At 35.1% G+C, this 10969-nt stretch overlaps 1 long non-coding RNA gene across 1 annotated transcript; it reads left to right on the top strand.

The window, feature by feature from the left end:
* The first annotated feature begins 7139 nt into the window (after positions 1 to 7139).
* LOC111608419 lies at positions 7140 to 10872 on the top strand. Its single transcript, XR_002752645.1, has 2 exons — positions 7140 to 7181; positions 8263 to 10872. It is a non-coding gene; the product is annotated as an uncharacterized LOC111608419 (long non-coding RNA).
* The last annotated feature ends 97 nt before the right edge of the window (positions 10873 to 10969 follow it).

Below are 10969 nucleotides of genomic sequence, written 5' to 3'. Positions count from 1 at the left end.
TCCCTCCGCCGAGGGTCCCACACAGCGGGAGATGCTGTGGGAGTCACTGATGAACTGCAGCTCTATCCCCGCATCATTACCACTGTCCTCACATGTGATGGCTTTATGCACAGCAGCGGCCACAATATCATCCACAATGTGACAAAGTTTCAACAGCTAACCTGCTAGAGCTTATGGATCAGTGTCATAAGGTTAAACTACAACTACAACTACAGGTCAATAAATTTTAAGTGTGTCTAAAAGCTGTTGTAGTTTACAGCTTTGCTGACTTTGATAGGAAGAAGCACAGCCGACCGTCAATCCTCACAAGGCTGTCGTCATTGTTGTTGCTTTTGTCTTATTTTCTATCCCAGTTTTTTCTTCCACTCAACTTTCTAACAGTGTAACAGCACATTGTGACCAGCCGCTTCTTTAGCAATGACCTTTGGCTTACCCTCCTTGTAGAAGCCATTGTTGTCTGTCTATTTGATAACTGTCAAGTCGGCAGTCTCACCCCTAATTGTGGATCATAACTCAGCTCTGTTTATGTTTTAAAAGTTATTTCTTATTTGTCTTGTGTAATATTCAATTTTTTGAGAACCAGAAGCTATGGCCATTAAAAGGACGATAAAACGTTTAACATTATTCTGTTTGTGTATTGAATCTTAACATCACTTTCTGAATATTTTTTCAGAAATAAATGACATTTTCAATGCTGTTCTAACTTACTGAGATGCGCCACATTTTTCTGTAATATTATCTATTTTACAAAGTCTAATTTAAACAGCAAACTTACAAAATACCTTGTGAATAACACGTTCAACCAAGACAAATATCTTTACAAAACACTGCCCATCCCTTTGTTTGTTTTTCTGTTTGTTTCGGTCAGATTTGCTATATATTTTTCATCAAAAACATCATTTTGTAAACTGGATTATCCAGCAGATTTCAGTGTTAGTCTTTAACTCTGTACATTTGCTTGTCATATCTTATAAAACATTAATTGTATTAACTTTTTTCGCTCTTTGCTAAGGGCTGCTGTTTGTTTTTATATGTTTTCTATAATGTATTTTGTTTAAAAACATATATTTTTCATCAACGTATAGTCCTACTCATTTGTATTTTGTAGGAGGGATTTCTTTACAACTTTCTTTTTCAAAAATTAATAATTTTCAAACAAATTAAAAAATTTGTTTGTCTCTACATCTGATGTACATACAGCACTATTATTCCATGTTTCTATTTGTTTGCTTTGTCTATTTATATTCCTTGAAATACTTTTTTATGATGTATTACTTCTTACTCTATGTGAGAGTGATTTCAAGCAGAATGTTTCTTAAATTGTGTGTCTTTTTCGGACACTGTGCTGTAGCAGTTCTAAGAATACTGGGAGAATTCACTGCTTTTGTAAATAGTAATACAACTATTTCTTGTTTGAGTGCATTTGTCACTACAGCTAAATATATTTAAAAGGGCAGTATTGTATGTTTTCCAGGTACATACTGGCATTTTATGGCACAACCAAGAAACTGTGTTACCTTCAGGTGTTATAAAAACACTGTAAATATCAAACATACCTTAAAAGAAAATTGACTTCACAACCTAACTCCTTGAAATTGGCCTCTGCCTCTTTAAGAAGCTCCTGCCCCTTTCCGACACACAGCATGTGATCACAACAATGCTTCGCCATTGTGCCTTTTACTTTTCTTAGGAGTGTTGGACTGAAAAATATTTGTATGATGAGCCCAGCAGACTTGTAGTTCCACCGGGTATTTGCTAATAGCTGCTGCTAGTTTATAGGAGTGGAGAGGGAGAAGTACAGACGAGGGCTCCTCTGTGAGGCACAAGCTCAACTGGAGACTGCAACTCCGAAGCGGAGCTCCACCAAATAGGCGGAGTTTGGGGTAAATAGGTGGAGATAAGGGTAAATAGGCGGAGCTTTGGGTAAATAGGCGTAGCTTTGTGAGATCAAACGTCTAGGCACCCTGAAAGGTTGCTATGGCAGATGCAAGGATTTCTCAAACATTTATGAAAGAATCAAAGCAACACTCCAGATGTGACTATGAGGGGAAAACATTATAACTTCATATAAAGCTAAAAAAGAAAAGTTGATTTTACGTAATAATTCCCCTTTAAACTCTACAATAGCATAAGTTTAAGCCACTATTTTTACACTGTTCAAACCTAATGTTATTCCACAAGAGTTTGACACGCCGTACTTAAAGCCTTCTTGTTAAAGGCTTTCAACAAGCAGACCAAATTTTTGATAATCCAGTTTTGTTATCCTACAGATGCTTACTTTGGAAGCTTGTTAGACCCATTTCTAAATTATTACTCTAAAGGGTACAGGTCTACTGCTGTGACACAAGAATAATGACCCAATGTGATCATTTGATGGCTGATTGGACATTTTTTAACTCCATTTTGTTTTCCTTCTTCCTCAGTCAGTTGTCTTATTCTTGCCTTTATTTGCAAGACTTTAACTTCCTGTAACTGCTTAAACTGTGGAATGGTTTAACTTTTCTTGTACAGTCAGCTGAGACTGATGAGACTCAACACTTTGCTCAAGTCTGAGCCTCGTTCATTTTTAAAACAGTGGAGTTAGGAAACCTGACTAACAAAATGTTCTAAAAATATATTTACAAGTAGTAGTGGTTTTATGTTTTGATTTTATGATCCACAAATCAAACCTGTTACCAGTGCATAATAGATTAGTTCAGGTTGACCAAAACATGAATCATAGTTTTCTCAAGTGGTCTCAAGTTAAGGTAGTCTGTCTTTTTTTCCCCGAAACAACAGAAGGGTTTTAGAAAATTCAAACTACCAGTTTACCAGCACAATGACTCTCATATTGTACAAAATCCCTAAAGAACACTAGTAAAAATACCTTTTAAATTCATTGATACATAGGAATCGCTAATCAGATATTTTCTTTAGCATCATTAGCTAGCTGACTTATGTGCAATATTTAATCATAATCCCAAAATTTTGTTTGAGTGGGAATTATAAAAACCAATAGAAAATACATCTGAACACAACTGATGGATATTTCAAGTGCTTGTGTCACTCCTAGACAGAATGATGCCCTGGGCAGTGAACCATTTTGAACACATTTAAAAAACTGATTCATGTTAAAAAGACTAAAATTATATGTCCAGTTCTTGAAAAAATTAAGAGACTGCTGCAAAATGATCAGTTTATCTGATTTTACTCTTTATAGGTTTATGTTTGAGTAAAATTAACATTGTTCTTGTATTCTATGAACTACTGACAACATGTCTCTGAAATTACAAGCAAAAATTTGGTATTTATTAGCAAAAAATAACAAAAAAAGCTGCAGTTCTTTCAGGCCTCAAATAATGCAAAGAAAACAAGTTTACATTCATGTAGAAACAACAATACTTATGTTTTAACTCAGGAAGAGTTCAGAAATCAGTAATTGGTGGAATAACCAGGAAGTTTTCAATGGGGTTCAGTGCAGTGGGCTCTTAATTTTTTCCACAGCTGTATACAAAACTACCAGTGAAAACATAATCTTCTACAGAAAGGAAGCAAAAGTCTGTCTCCTTTAAACCAGATAAAAGGATCACCTGATTTTAACGTAAGAACTCGTCTTTTCCACATATTTCCACAATATCCCTGCATTTCCGTGGTGGAACAATGTTTGAACTAACCAAACCCCTGCCTTCTTATGGCTGTATTATTAAACTACAACAATTTAACCCATAATGTGCAACTTTCACCTGTCTCAGGTCTGCGTTGCTGTTATTTTTTGGCAATCAAAAACCACAAATACACATACAAATATCCTGGGATTTCATAAGGACCTAAAAAGACTTGCTGTTCCCACCACCAGCAGGAAAAATGACTCAGTAGAGGAAAATTGTTCTTGAAAAGTTGCTGTTCCAGCATTGGGAGCAACTGCTTACACAGCAAAGTAACCCTCTATATACAGTATGAAGAGGAGTGTGCATACTAAACAGATTACCACAAACTGTAAACATGTTCAAAGGACGTCTTTTAAAAAGGTCCATAACCACAGTAGAGCTTTTGCGCTGTCATCATGTAGGGAAGCACAGCTAAATATGCTTCTTTTTTATATAAAGATGCAACAATAACAGATGGAAATGATTAAGCAGACACAAATAAAACACAAAAATAGTCAAACATGAAGCTAAACCAAATATGCCTTCCTCTGCTTCATTCACGGCATGTTTATCATATTACAACCCACAACTTGATGATTTTTGGACATTATTTCAGCTGGTTGTTGATCATGTTTACATGAAAAATACCTGCTGCGGTCCATTTCAGAGTTTACGATTCTCAAGTATGTCTTTTTTTATATATATACTTTTGAGTAAATTTATTTGACACCTTGAGCCATATTGGTTGCTTCCTAGCACTTGTGCTGCATTTTATTTAAACTAGAAGTTATGCTTGTGTTTACTGATCCATGTCAGTTTCTCTTTAACTTAATGCCAACTTGCAAATACAGATATGGATAGGTTTAGTTTGCTTTATTGTTATTCTACATAGGATCTATTTGAACCCAGAAGTGGGTTTATGTAATCGTTTTCTTCTTTAAAGCTCTCTATTTATTATCCGTCTACCGAAGAGCAGACTAAAGAGAGGAATACAACTGCTGCCTACCTGGTCGTTGTCTAATGAATCTCAGATGTAATTTATGTCTTGAATGTATGAACCCTACATATTGGGGCATCACAGTTTATCTTTATGATGATAAGTCATACATTTATAGTTTACGTTTTGGAGTACTTGTAATATTGTATCTTTAATCTGTACTTTCTGGGGTTTATCTTAGGGTTAAATAATGTTCATTTGTAGATTATACTACCTACTTTTTGGAGGATAAAAAAAATAACTTTGGATTTTGTTCTTTACTCTGCTTTTAATGTGTTAGTGGAAAAAATAATTAGATATGCAGCTGTGGAAAACATTAAGAGCCCACTGCACTGAACCCCAGTGAAAACCTCCTGGTTTTTCCACCAAATGTTGATTTCTGAACTCTTCCTGAGTTAAAACATTAGTATTGTTGTTTCTAAATGAATATGAACTTGTTTTCTTTGCTTTATTTGAGGTCTGAAAGCTCTGCTTCTTTTTGTTATTTTGAACATTTCTAATTTTCTCCAAATAAATACTAAAGTTTCGATTTGAATTTCAGAGACATGTTGTCAGTAGTTCATAGAATAAAAGAACAATGTTCATTTTACTCAAACCTATAGAGAGTAAAATCAGAGAAACTGATCATTTTGCAGCAGTCTCTTAATTTCTTCCAGAGTTGTATGTGCTTCCAGGTCCTGCCAGTAGCATCACTACCAAAATTTGCGAGAAAGCATGTTTTAGCATATCAAATCAGCTGATATGTGAATTTGTGAGTTTGAAACTAGACTGTTGGATTTTTAAAAAAATATCATAAAGGTTCAAGTATTTGTTTTTTCCTACCCTGCATTGTAAATTCCAGAAACGTATTCATTAAACCTCTTGCAGTTCTGTTCTGGTTTTAGGTTTCATGTGTAGAGCAAATAATCAGTGGTCCAAACTGTGAAACCTACTGATTCAATCTGTCAAGAAAATCCGAGCTCATCCCACTTCCCCATGCTGGAGATTTTAGTTTAACAGTAATAATAAATAAAGTTATCTTTAAAATGAATCACTCAAGTGATATCTAGGCCCAACAGTAGACTTAAGTGTCAATAAAGTTAGTTTAACAGTAATAATAAATAAAGTTATCTTTAAAATGAATCACTCAAGTGATATCTAGGCCCAACAGTAGACTTAAGTGTCAATAAAATAAATCTGGTTGTGTGTGTTGTTTTTGTCTCATGCAAACTTTGCTTTAATTCTACTTTTTTCTATCTAATCATAAGAAATCATAGTCAGTCAGAAAGAGTCATTAAACAGGAAAAGCAGGTTTCCTGGAAAAAGAGGAAGTAAGTTCCAGCCTGCAGATTTATAAAAAATAGCTGAGACTATTCCTTATTTTAAATCATGAAAGTTTAAAGAATGAAATCTAAACATTTTGGTAATTTGATAAGATTCAAAGTAAAATACTTATATTAATATTGGTTTACTTGTAATAATATTTACACGAACATTTGTGGGAACAGTTACAAGAAAAACAAGTAACTGTAACTTTGGCATCAAATAATTAGAATCATGTATTATTCTTGGTTTCTTTTCAGAAAAACATCTGTAATAACTCACATTAGGATTATAATAAGTATAATTAATAAGTTATGGTTATAAAATCATAAATGAATGATAAATCAGAGAAGCTGAAGAAAATAAATGTGATATAAGTTATGGTTATAAAATTATAAATGAATGCTAGATCAGAGAAGCTAAAGAAAATAAATGTGATATAAATGTGATTTTGACATTGAACTTGAAATGGTGTAAAAGGTGTAACTGCAATTAAACATCACTGATATGTTGGAGGTAGAGAGTAGGTGAAAGGTGAAAGGCAAGGAACTAACAGGAGAGCAGAGATGATCAACGCCTTATTTAGAGAGTAGGTGAAAGGTTGTGCAGGCAAGGGACATAGGAGGTTGAGCAACTCTGAGACATCAGCACAGACATCAGGACATAATGTCTGAAGGACAGTGATGGATGTGAGGTCATCTGTCTAAGCAGACAGCCAATGAAAACGCACCAAAAGGGTGGATAAACCCTATATAAGGTGGGTGCAAAAGAGGAACCTTTCGTTGGATCCTCCGGGCAGCTTCGAGCCAAGATCGAGATGGACAAAGAACTCTGCAGCTGAAGAAGAGCCGGGGCCACGGAGCCGAAGACTGTCCTGCTCATGCATGGGGACCAACCCGTCTGGCCCACAACCTGTGGCTTCAAATCGCACTTCTCTCATCGGCTGGGTTCAGACCCCAAAGACAAAGATGAAGACAAAGGCAAAGACAAAGAAGAAGAACTGGTGCCTTCCTTCCTGCCAGCACCAAGTCCTGTGTGACCTCACCATCCATGCGGAGAAGAAGCTCATCAGACCTACAGAGATTCCTGCCTTCGCCGATCAACATCTTCCTCCTGCTGCAACACCTTCTTCATCATCAGACCTGCGGAGATCCTGGCCTTCATCGATCGGCGTCTTCCTCCTGCTGCAGCACCTTCTTCGTCGTCGTGCCAGGTCTGGGGTTCGAGGCGCCAGGCTCCGTCCGTCTCTCTCAAAGGTTCCTTTTTTAGTTTTCAGTGTCAGCAGTAGGGAAAGACAGACTAGATGACTGATTTTACTTATTTGATTATTTCTGCTACTGAATTAAGCTGTACTGACCCTTGCAAAAATGCCTTACTAATAAAATATTTAGCATAAAGAAAATCTAAAAGATGTTGTGGACATTCAGTTAATGAGTCACCTTAAAGTTCTTTGATGGTTGTAAAATAGCTGTGATGTTTGATTCTGGAGAGGAAAAAGTTTAAAATGTTTTTAAGTTGCTGGTAGCCCAAATTTAAAACGTCATCCTTGGGACTCGCCCGAGTCACTAAAACCTACCTGGTTCAATAACAAATGCAAGTTGTAAAATAAGAGAACGAGCGACCGTTAACAGGTGTGCTCTGTGAAACTAGTTGGCTGTAGGCTGCTCAGTCTGGCTAATTCACAGAGGGAAGAAGGGTGAGACACCTGGATGTAGGCCGTTAAAAATCAGGTGAATCGTTTCTCGAAACCAGCTTAAACAGAGTTTACTTCAGTTCTGGACAGGGTAAATCCCGGCAGATTTAGGAAACTCAATTAACCCGTTAGATGGAGAGCTGGTAGCACATCTCCCCTCTCAGAAGAGGAAGTACGAGAGTGAGAGAGTAGAGACAGAAAGGAGGGGGGGGGGTGTTGCGCAACAACAAATCAAAATCAATCAAATTTTATTTGTATAGCACATTTCAGCAGCAAGGCATTTCAAAGTGCTTTACATCATTACAAACACAGAAACACAATGCAACATAGAATCAACAATCAAAACACGACATTAAGTCAAGTTCCATTAAATTTATAATTGATTACTTTTTAAATACAATCCTAAACAGGTGGGTTTTTAGTTTAGATTTAAAGGAAGTCAGTGTTTCAGCTGTTTTGCAGTTTTCTGAATGTGCCCCATGCAGGTTTGTAAGGCAAATCAGGTGTTTGGTGGATTTTCTGAGGGAAGCTTTAAGCTGAATTCTGCTTGTGTCATAATGATCTTAAACTTTAACCTGTTTTACTTTAAATGATGATAAATGTTTATACTTTGTTGAGCTTTATGTTCTTGTTTTGGATTGCAGGCAAGCAGTGATGTTGCTTCAATAGAGAGAGGAGGGAAATCGATCAGTTGGGTGGGATCCAGGTTTGTCTGATCATCATCATCATCATCATCATCCTTTTTGAACTGTCATTAGTCCATTTTTTGTACATAAGAAAATACCATTAGGCCACTGCTTCAACAAGACAAGTGGTTAGGTAAAATAAATATTATTTGTAATTGTTCATTTTTCCTTGTCTCTGGGTGTTGGTTCATCACCAGAGGCTTCCTCTCCAATCAGATCCAGATGTTTCACTAACAGAGGCCTGTTCTTTCCACACCTTTATCAGTGCTAATGCCAGAACCACCAACACATTTGGATCCGTCCTCAACAAATTATCTAACGTGGGAGAAAAATGTCTATTTTTTCTTTAACACAATGGACCCTACAATACGAGAGATGTTTTTTGTGTGTGAACTGAAAGAACTTAAGTTGACTTGAGCCACACATTTTTGAAATCCATCAAATCACACAACATTTCTTCTCTCATCATTATTTTTGGGGGGTCTTTATAAATTGAGCTCTTCTCCATTTCTTCATAGTATTTTAACTGCCATGAACAACTTTCTCAACATTTGTATGTGTGGGAATTTCCAAGGTGAAGACGAAACTTATCCACATCAGGCATTGATTTGGTTTAGTTTGTTTTTTTGTTACTGATCTCTGTTTCTGGAAATAACTTTTAAAAAATCCTTCTTAAATGTTTCCTGAAATGCCCTGACTTTATCTTACCCTACAGCGCCAAACACATTATTTCTGACACAAATATTTCTAATGCCTTTACTGCATCTATTCCTCAGAAATCTACTGTATCCAGTGAAAGTGGTGAACTGTATCTTATACTAGCTCTGTAAAAATAAAGTCTAGTGTATCATTGTGATGCAAAAAATGTGAAAAAGAATATTAAGAAAGAGTGATAAAACTAGATATTGTTTAAAAAATGGTTTATTAAAACATTACATTAAAATCATTTGTATCTGACTTTAAATAGTTAACATTTCCCCATAAAACTGTGAAATCTTAAATAATCATGCGACTTTTATCATATATACATTCAAAACACGTTTTTATACATAAGAACTTTTTGTTTGCAACATGATGACAAAGCATTCAATAGTTTTTTCTTTATCATTTCTCAGAACAGAAGAACACTTTTTTGCATGAATTTGAGCATAATGCACTAAATGCCAGCAGCTTTTGAAGAACAAAAAGGCTGATTTACAGAGTCAAGATTAAAAAATAAACAAAAAACACCAAACCACACAGATTTAAAGCTTTATCCTTGCTTTTAAATGAAAGTGTGTGAGGGTCCTTTGCTGTGGATTACTAATTCCAGACTGCCACCTGTTGGACAGATCTGTCAAACTTTCCCAGCAGCTACTCTATCAGAAAGTTAACCCACATTTAGAGTTATATATTTTGTATTTTATCACTCCACACTAATCTTCATGGTGCAATATTGAACATTTTAAGATTTAGAATATACTTTTATAATTATTTTGTAAGCATTATTTGTTTTACTTACCCAGGAAATACGGAAAACACTGCACTGCATTGTATTTTCTGTCATCTGTAAGCACAAAACATGAAATTTAAAATACTTTATATTGTTCTGTACACTTACAATTACCCTGTATTAGTTCTGGTGTCACCTAATAAACCAAAGTTGACTCTTCAGAGCTGATTTGCTTCTTGAGATTCTTGGAACCTGGTCAAAATACGTCCACTCTCCCTCTGAAACAGCATCTTTCCTTTCCTCGCAAAATGCAAACTAATGCAAAATGAATAGTTAAAATTAAAACTGCACATGCTGAGCTTTTCCAGACTTTTTACAGTCTATACATTAAGATTCAGATGCTCTAGTTTCTACAATGTACCAGATGTTGACTCAGTATTAGTACTTTAGCATAAATCATGGAATAAACTCTTATCCTTAAATGTCTTAGTTAAAAGTATCAGATCACACATTTTCAATTAAAAAATAAAAAAAGATAGCATTTTGAGGCTCGTTCTCTGTATATTAAGTGACATACAGCCGGTTGTAAATCCTGTAAAGGAATGGTTTACTTTCCATCTTTTCATTGGTACTATGTAATTATAATACGCCCAGCTGTACTCTGTAATTATTGCATGGATTAACAAGGATGGACTTGGTTTTTCTTCACTCATATATCATTGGAAGTTCGTGAAGTCTTTTTATGTCCCACAACGTCTTCATTTTATATATTTATTATAAAATGTATCTTTTCCACATTGTACACAGGTATATACAGATTTTAATTGTTATCAACAACAACATAATACTAATACTAACAATAATAATAATAATGAACATAATTATTCTTATTTTCTCTTCATTCCTCCAGACTCAGTGAAACACAACTTTTATTTAAAAATAAAATACAGCATTTACTTTTATTTCTATAAAACAAATTTGGATCACTGAGCAGTCCAGGCTTCTTATATCATGTAAGAAGCTTCTGGCACTTTCTCTGTTTCAACAGTATCTTAAAACAAGGAGTGTTTTGAAACATACCCATGTTCTGTATATTTCTGTGTGTGGTGACTCTGATAAACAATCCTCTGTTAAAATGTGTTGTTGGTGTTATTAAATCTAACTATTTTAGACATAAGATATCATAAGATTTACAGAAAGAAACATTTCAAAGATATAAATTTGATTTTTTAA

The sequence above is a fragment of the Xiphophorus maculatus genome, chromosome 4 (genome assembly GCF_002775205.1).
Source record: "Xiphophorus maculatus strain JP 163 A chromosome 4, X_maculatus-5.0-male, whole genome shotgun sequence".
NCBI lineage: Eukaryota > Metazoa > Chordata > Actinopteri > Cyprinodontiformes > Poeciliidae > Xiphophorus > Xiphophorus maculatus.
Note: the sequence above shows the minus strand (reverse complement) of the source record. Positions and strands in the feature narration are given on the sequence as shown.